The sequence below is a fragment of the Amblyomma americanum genome, chromosome 7, assembly GCF_052857255.1.
Source record: "Amblyomma americanum isolate KBUSLIRL-KWMA chromosome 7, ASM5285725v1, whole genome shotgun sequence".
NCBI classification, from domain to species: domain Eukaryota; kingdom Metazoa; phylum Arthropoda; class Arachnida; order Ixodida; family Ixodidae; genus Amblyomma; species Amblyomma americanum.
In genome coordinates, this window is record NC_135503.1 from 147,101,378 (window position 1) to 147,109,855 (window position 8,478).

Genomic DNA, 8,478 nt, shown 5'->3' on the forward strand with positions numbered 1-8,478 from the left:
CAAACACAAGTGCGGTTGGTTTCGTCTTTCTCGGGAGACGAAAGCACCAACGCTTCGCGCGCGCACACGTGCGACTGATTTTCGCTGACGATCGGCCGCTCCCGCTGTATTCAATTAGCTGTGTCGCCAGATCGTCTGTCGCGAGGCGCTTTCGCTGTGCCCGCATGACCGCTTGTCTTGACCTTCCAGGGGAATTGCGCGTTGCTCGCGCGCGGCTTAGCCCGAAGCCGGTAAACCGGCTGGCCACCGCCACATCTGGGCCTGGTTTGACTCAAATTGGTCTCAGCCGCGCGCCGCGTCTTGTTCGGTTCGGGCGCGAACAATACGCGAGATTCAAAGCGCTCGGCCGTCTCTGTCTCTATGGGGGGGGGGGGGCACTTGACCCCAAGGGCGCTCCTTTTCAGCACCACCCCGCCGTCGCCCGCCTCCGATTGAACAGGCGGGGGGTTCAAAGGGGAGCTGCCGCGGAGAGGCCGGGCAGCTCGTCCTAATGACAGCGCAGAACATGCGTCACTGACAGCCCCCTTCCTTTCGCCGTCTTGTCCATCGTGCGTCGCGCCGAGCCCGACAAAGAAAATGCCGTCACCCCCCCCCCCCTTCCTCTACTGAATCGGGGGGCGGGGGGGGGGGGGCGGAAATTCCGCAAATAGTTTCCCAGAGGCATCCTTTTTTTTCATGGGGTCAAGGAAGGTGGCCCAAGCAGTGCGAGGCAACGTTCTCTGTTCATTCTAGAGAAGCAAGCTTACACTGCAAAATTAAACCTTGTCTTTCTCTTCCAAATGCAATTAACTAGGAGTCCTGTCCAACCATTCCAGCTTGTTATGTGGGCACCCCCAACCATTTTTTATTTCCGTGTAACTCGCAGCCCTTCTTCACCTTGGTCATTGTAGCCGCTATTGTTTCTCAAGTACCATGCAACATCTTGTTATTAGCAGTTGCAAATTCAAGCCTTCTGCAGGGTTTGAAGGACCTTTTTAATTGGAAATGAGAACATGTGCACAGGGTGGAAAGCGCGTGATCTGCCAGGAAACACTAAAGCGGCCCCGAGAATGGATCTTTATTAAGGATGACAGCCATCTTGGGCCTCTTCACTTGGCAACGACGACACAGCGTGTGCGGTCCCTATGGTTAGGCCCCAGCTGTGGAAGCCATCCTCGGACACGACCATGACCTTCGACATCTGATGTTTTTATTTAAAAACACAGGGACCAAAGTCGTGCTGTATGCAGTGCGATCGCCATGTGGTTCCATAATCATCCACCTAGCCCGGCTCTTTGGACGGATTCAGGAGACGACTGAAAAGAACAAAACTAACGAGCAAACAAAGGTGCGCTGCATAAAAGTTAGAACGCAAAAAAACGAAGGCGCGCTGCGCTGGGATAATGCTGTAGCGAGGTCTAATGTGTAAATTTTCATGGCTGGCGTGGATTTCCACAAAGCGCAAGTAGTCACTACGGAGATAAACAAAGGCGCACTGGAGCTGGGTATGTATCATGTTTAACTGCGCAAAGAAACGAAGACAGAGAACAAGAAGGCACGACACGAGCGCAGACTATCAACCGATTTTTTATTCAAGGAAAAAAGGCCTATATATGCATCTTCATCCCGCGAAAAAGATGCTAAAAAACCCGAAAGCGCAAACCCTATCACACACCATCTTGGCACATGTAACGTGATGCCACTGATCACAACCTAAAAGCAATCTCCGCATCGTCAGAGACAAGATACAAAACAAACAAACAGCGAACTCACAGGCACACTCCTGTTAAGCTAGCGCTCCACACCGCCTGCTTGCGCTAAAGAAACTGCGCAAAAAAGGTATCTCCCCATCAATGAGGCCTACAGATGGTGATGCTACACAGTCATCTGATTCCTTCTTGATCTGGTACGCTTCCACCAACTCCCTGCAAACCTGATCCCTGTGTTTAAACAAGACGCTGGTCTTGTTCAATCGTGGGAAGCAATCTTTGCACTCTTTGCAGTGCAAGGCGAGATTAGAGGAAGGTGCGCCCTTCAACGACCTGCGATGCTCTGCTAACATCTCGTTAATACATCGACCCGTCTGGCCGATGTACTTCTTCCCACACGAGAGGGGGACTTCGTATACGACTCCAGTCTTACACTCTGTGAGCCTGGTTTTCTGTCTGTGCGCGATCGAGCACTCAGCTCCAGCACGATTGCTCTCAGGCTCGAGCTTCTTTCGCACAGCACTGCAAATCCTTGAAAGCTTATTCTTTGCCATGAAAATCACGTCCGCCCCGTATCTCGCCCCAACTTTTTTGAGCCGGTGTGAAATTCCATTCCCTGAACGTTCAGGACAATCATATCCGAGCGCAACACTTGGCAGCATGTTGTGTCGGGATTTCTACAGCGACATTTGAGCTCACTCAAGCTTTCGGATCCTTTCTTGGTGAACAATTCCGCAAGTGTGGTTAAGTACCTGTCTGGGCTGGATAAGAAAAAGTACTCTACCTTCAGCATCGATGCGAAGGACTTATTTTATTCGCTACCCCATGCTCAGCTCATGAAGAGAGTGAAATAGTGCATTGTAAAAGGCAGTGACGAGTTGGTGTTCGTGGCGGGGTGCGGGGGTTTCCATAGAAAGTTTCCTGGAGCTGCTATCATTTTACGTAGAGTCAACCGTTGTTGGGCGGGGCGAAAAGGTGTACGTCCAAAAATCGGGTGTGTGCATCGGCTCCCGTGTGGCACCCGTTTTGAGCGATATTTACTTGAGCAGGATGGATCAAGAACTGGCACAAAATCTTGCTGACCTCGCGCTAAAAGTGTTCCGTTACGTCGATGATTTTTTTATCATTCTTAAGTCGAACTCTCCCAGGGCAGTTCCGGACGTCGTCAAAATCTTCAAAGATACAGGTAGTGGCCTGAGATTCACCTTCGAACTACCCAGCTCAGCTACCCTACAGTTTTTAGACCGACCGCAGCGGTGGCGAAGTGGTTGAGCATCCGCCTCGCATGCGGGAGGTGCGGGGTTCGATCCCCAGTGCCGCCGGGTACCCACCGGGGATACAATGGGTACAAGCTTTTCCCTGGTCTGGTGCTCGGCTTATTTAGGGTGAAATGCTTAAGAAATGGGTCTTTGACCCCACCTTGAGAAAAAGAAAATACCTTGTGTCAAGGCGTATTTGGACATAGATGCCCTTGCGCCATAAAAAAAAAGTTTTTATACCTCAGGATCCATTATCTAGAGAGCAGGGTCTGTTGGGAATATCACCCTAGGACAAAAAAAAACCTCTCTTGAACGTCAGTTAGGGGCATTCCACACTCGTCAAGGCGGGTATAGCGACTTCATGCTTAAAAGAGCTCTTGGGAAATCCTGTACACAGAGCGGAGGCTAGCTTCCTGGGGCAGGTAGAGAGGCTGAAAGAAGCCGGGTATCCTGATCTGAGTTGGCTCAGATCTCCCAAAGGATCCTGTTCAAAGGAGGGAGGCCCATGCTAGTAAAAAAGAGGACGGTGGACGTAGACAAGTGGTGGGCATTCCATACATCCATTGAATTTCACACCGGCTCAAAAAAATTGGGGCGAGATACGGGGCGGACGTGATTTTCACGGCAATGAATAAGCTTGCAAGGAATGTTATCGGCGGTCGCACGTGCATGACAATCCTTTCGACATGCGTGACGATGCCCACCGAAGGCATTTCAGGCTGTCGAAGGGACTTGTACGGTGGCTAAGCGAAGAGCGCGGAACATGCGTCACTGACAGCCCCCTTCCTTTCGCCGTCTTGTCCATCGTGCGTCGCGCCGAGCCCGACAAAGAGGAGGCCGTCACCCCCCCCCCCCCCACCCACCCTTCCCTCCTGAATGGGGGGGGGGCGGAGATTCCCCAAATAGTTTCCCAGAGGCATCCTGTTTTTTTTTTCATGGGGTCAAGGAAGGTGGCCCAAGCAGTGTGAGGCAACGTTCTCTGTTCATTCTAGAGAAGCAAGCTTACACTGCAAAATTAAACCTTGTCTTTCTCTTCCAAATGCAATTAACTAGGAGTCCTGTCCAAAACCATTTCAGGTTGTTATGTGGGCACCCCCAACCTTTTTTATTTCCGTGTAACTCCAGCACTTCTTCACCTTTGTCATTGTAGCCGCTATTGTTCAAGTACCATGCAACGTCTTGTTATTAGCACTTGCTAATTCATGCCTTCTGCAGGGTTTAAAGGACCTTTTTAATTGGAAATGAGAGCATGTGCACAGGGTGGAAAGCACGTGATCTGCCAGGAAACACTAAAGCGGCCCCGAGAAGGGATCTTTATTAAGGATGCCAGCCATCTTGGGCCTCTCCACTTGGCAACGACGACAGAGCGTGTGCGGTCCCTATGGTTATGCCCCAGCTGTGGAAGCCATCCTCGGACACGACCATGACCTTCGACATCTGATGTTTTTTATTTAAAAACACAGGGACCAAAGTCGTGCTTTATGCAGTGCAATCGCCATGTGGTTCCATAATCATCCATTTAGCCCGGCTCTTTGGACGGATTCAGGAAACGACTGAAAAGAACAAAAGTAACGAGCAAACAAAGGTGCGCTGCATAAAAGTTAGAACGTAAAGAGACGAAGGCACGCTGCGCTAATGCTGTAGCGAGGTCTAACATGTAAAATTTCGCGGCTGGCGTCGATTTCTACAAAGCCCGAGTAGTGCCTACGGAAATAAACAAAGGCGCACTGTAGATGGGTAAGTCTGTATACAAGCACGAGTTTTTGTCTCTACCAGCGATTTACTAGCTCACACCGCGCGATTTTGATGTCTGGCGTCGATTTCGACAGAGAGGGAATACGGGCACGAAACGGGACGCTCGCGATCTGCCAGGAAACAATGAGGTGGCCCTAAAAAGGGCCGTTTGCAGGAGCACTTCAACCGCGACCTGCAGCGGCGTGGCGGCGCGGTGAGCAGTAGGCCCAGCAGTGGTCCGTCTTGTGCCCTTTGGCTCCGCACCGACGACACCGGTGCACGACGTACACCTCTCCTGGTCTTGCCCTTGAAGCCGACGCTATCCCTGGTGCGTAGATCTTGACGAGGGCCGCGACGATAATCTTTGACATCTGGTCGATGCCCCGGTCTCTCACCACGTGGTATCGGTCTGCGGCAAACAAGGACAGCATCGGCTTGCCAGAAGCATCCAGGAAACGATGCTGCAAAAAAAGTTACGTTACAAGCGCCGCAATTTGGTGAGTTCTGCTCGAGAAAACTTGCGAAAATGTTGTTCAACCCTTACCTCGGGGTTGAGAATGTGCACGCCCGACAAGCGCTTCAGCGTGGCTGACAGACGGCGGTTCAGCTGGCGACGCCGGCGGTCCTCAAATTGCGCCTTACGTGGCTCATCGAAATGGCGTGGCAAGACTTTGAAGACCTGCACGACACTGGCCACGTTCTCCTGCAGCAGCAAAACGAGGTCCTGGAATGCGCAAGACATGTAGGTAAGCGGTACAACACTTCATGAAGCGAAATTTGAGATAAAATGCCTACCTTTATGTGGCTGGAAGCGAAATTTGAGATAAAATGCGTACCTTTATGTGGATGGCGATTTCTCGCGGGTCATCTCCTCTGTCGAGATCGTTGCCGCCAACATATAGGACCACAAAATCGACGCGCCGAAAGCATGTCTCGGGAATTATTTCAGCTAGGCTGATTGCGTCGTGGCCGCTAAAGCTGAAAGTGCATGTTCTCACTACCGGCGAAAGCCGCAAGCGAGAACTCCACAAAAATTTCAGCTGGCTGTCGCCGACGAGCACACCACGCAAAAAAGCCATAGCTGGACAGCTCCCGAAACAAGCGAGCTGCCGAGCCCCACGAACCGAATGCCATGCTGCGCATCGGCCGGCCAGCCGGCCCTAGCGATTCCCTAGGCACTCTAGGGACAGGCCGAGAGAGGCGCGGCGACCCCACATCCGGTTGAGAATGAGGGTGAAGCGAAAAAACGTCACGCAGACACGCATCCCACCGACCAATCGGCGTTTCCAGCCCACCTGCACCCAAACGCTTCTCAGAAAAAATAGAGGAGGCTATGGCCGAAGTCCACATCGATGCAGGCTAACTTGCTGTCTAAAGATGGCGGAGCTGATGTACGCGGATGAGCGAGTCGTGCTCTTGCGGGCGTCGGACTGTACACGGAGTATAGGAAAGGAAAAATGTGAGTCATCCCATTATGCTATTTGGTACGCAAACTAGTGGCTAATTATTCTTCGTGGACGTGCGATTCCTAGCAGTGAATCACGCAGGAGAAAATCGTGCAGTTGAGAGCTTTGCTAAAGCAGCGGACGCTGTAGGTCTGTTTACGTGATCCGGCATCTGACGATGCCGGATCTTAATTAGCACTTTGATTTTAGAGAATACTCGTCGCTGTCGTTGGTTTCCTCGACGGGCGTTAAGACGGCTGGCGTGACGGTTAACAAATGTGTTCTGTTGCTGTATTAGTTGCACCAACTCATTCGCCTGCATTCTTTTTTATCTTTACACTCTCAGAACAAATACACCGGCATGTTGCGAATTGATTTTAGTCTTTGCAGGATTAAAGATCGCTGCTGTATTTAGGTCTCTCGCTGTCTCCGAGTGCCACGTACGGCAGACAGCAGGTTTAATGTCACGTATGTGTTTTCCTGTTGCAGTGTATATTAGCCGTATCGCATTTTGCGCATATTGATTACAGTCTCGTATTCTTTCTTATGTTTACAGGACCGTCTGGACGAGCACGTTCGAGGAGCATGTACAGTTTAGCATCAATAATAAAAGAATAATCGCATATTACTTTAGCGTCGTTTTCGGAGAGCGGCCCCGTCTGCTACAAGTAGACTGACCAATAGGCACATCCACCAGTCCGGTTTACGCGCAAAGTCATTGCAGAAGAAATGTGTAAACTTGTTGAAAACACGTTTTTAATTATTGTTATTGCTCAGTTTGTGAAAAATAGTAGTACAACTGTTTATAAGCTTCAGTTACATTATTGTGCCGCGAGGCGGCGTGAGCAGTAGACAAGTTCCAATACATGGACATGTAGACTGCTTCCTAGACGTCACACTAGACGTCTTGTTAGACGTCTAGAGTATTGGAACGCAGCCGTCGTGAATGCCGCCCGTGAGTTTTTTTAAAACGTTGGTTTTTCGTGAGCTTCGTGCTCTGACACTGTCTCTGGCACCGTCTGCCGCGTCTCCACTATGCCCAAGAGCATTCTTCAAGACCCACTTCTGCTTTCTCAGCTGAAGTGGTCCGAGATTGAAGACTTGTTATGCTTAGAAGTACTCGGAGAAAACCGCCGCGACCCTCTCTCCGGGCACGGCCTACTGAATATTGACGCTATGGACAGTGGCGTATCCGGACTTGCTTCCAATTAAAAAAAAAAGCGATATAAACAGGCTGCAAAGAGCGTTGCTCATTCCCGAGGCCCTTTGTATCACTCTACGTCGCCTGGCAATACCCCAACCGGCTCCTCGACCTAGAGAACGTTTTCTGGTGGCACAGCTCCACAATTTAATCGGTGACAAGTGCCGTTCTGCAACACATCGATGAAAGGTTCTTTCATCTGTTGGACGACGTGAACAACCACGCGTGGCTTGATCTTAACACTTTGGAGAAGTTCTCGCAAGTAAGTAAAGAAATTAAGGGATTCTTGTGGTCCTGCAAATTTCTTACATACTCGCCCTTTCGTTTTCAGGCTATCCACGCAAAAGGAGCCCCACTTAGGAACTGCTGGGGGTTTATTGACGGCACGGCGCGTGCTATATGCCGGCCGTCCAGAGACCAGAAGTTGTATTTCAGTGGCCACAAACGCTTTCATGCCCTGAAGTACCAGGCCATTATGTGCCCAAATGGCATAGTCTGCCAGTTGGGTGGCTCTTATCCCGGCAGCAAACATGACGCTGGTAAGTGTGCAATTAGCAGAAGTAAAACACTAGCTGGCTCAACAAGCTGGTTTAACTGTACCTGCAGTTTAAAGCTAGGTGTCAACTAAGCTTGTCTGAATGTAGCATTTTTTATGCCCTTGCAGGTAACTTCTGGAGGAGCAATGTGTATGCCAAGCTACAAAAACTTGTGCAAGGACGTAGCTATTGCATATATGGAGACCCGGCATATCCACTGCGACCCCTCCTGCTGAAGCCATAGTGTGGTGCCCACTTAACAGCACAGCAGTATGATTTTAATGAGTTAATGAGCGCTGTGAGACAGGCTGTAGAATGGGGCTTCGGAAAAATAGTTGCAGTGTTTGCTTTCGTGGATTTTTAAAAAAATCAGAAGCTCTTTCTCCAAAATGTGCCATGCATATTTAAGGCAAGTGCTTTGCTGGCTAACTGCCACACATGCCTATACAGTGCCCAAGTGTCGCAATATTTTGGCCTGGAACCAGCGTCACTTGGAGTGTACTTGACACCCCGCTAGTGCTCCACACGAGCGTGTATTGTGAGTGGCTTCTTCATTGCAAGCTTTGTTTTTGCAATTTCCACTGCAGCAGGTCCTTTGTGGCTCTTAAGCAAACA

General features: G+C 50.4%; 1 long non-coding RNA gene across 1 annotated transcript; it reads left to right on the forward strand.

Moving 5' to 3' along the window:
- Positions 1-6,970: 6,970 nt before the first annotated feature.
- Positions 6,971-8,166, forward strand: LOC144097521 (uncharacterized). Its single transcript, XR_013307040.1, has 3 exons — positions 6,971-7,589; positions 7,659-7,866; positions 7,992-8,166. It is a non-coding gene; the product is annotated as an uncharacterized LOC144097521 (long non-coding RNA).
- The last annotated feature ends 312 nt before the right edge of the window (positions 8,167-8,478 follow it).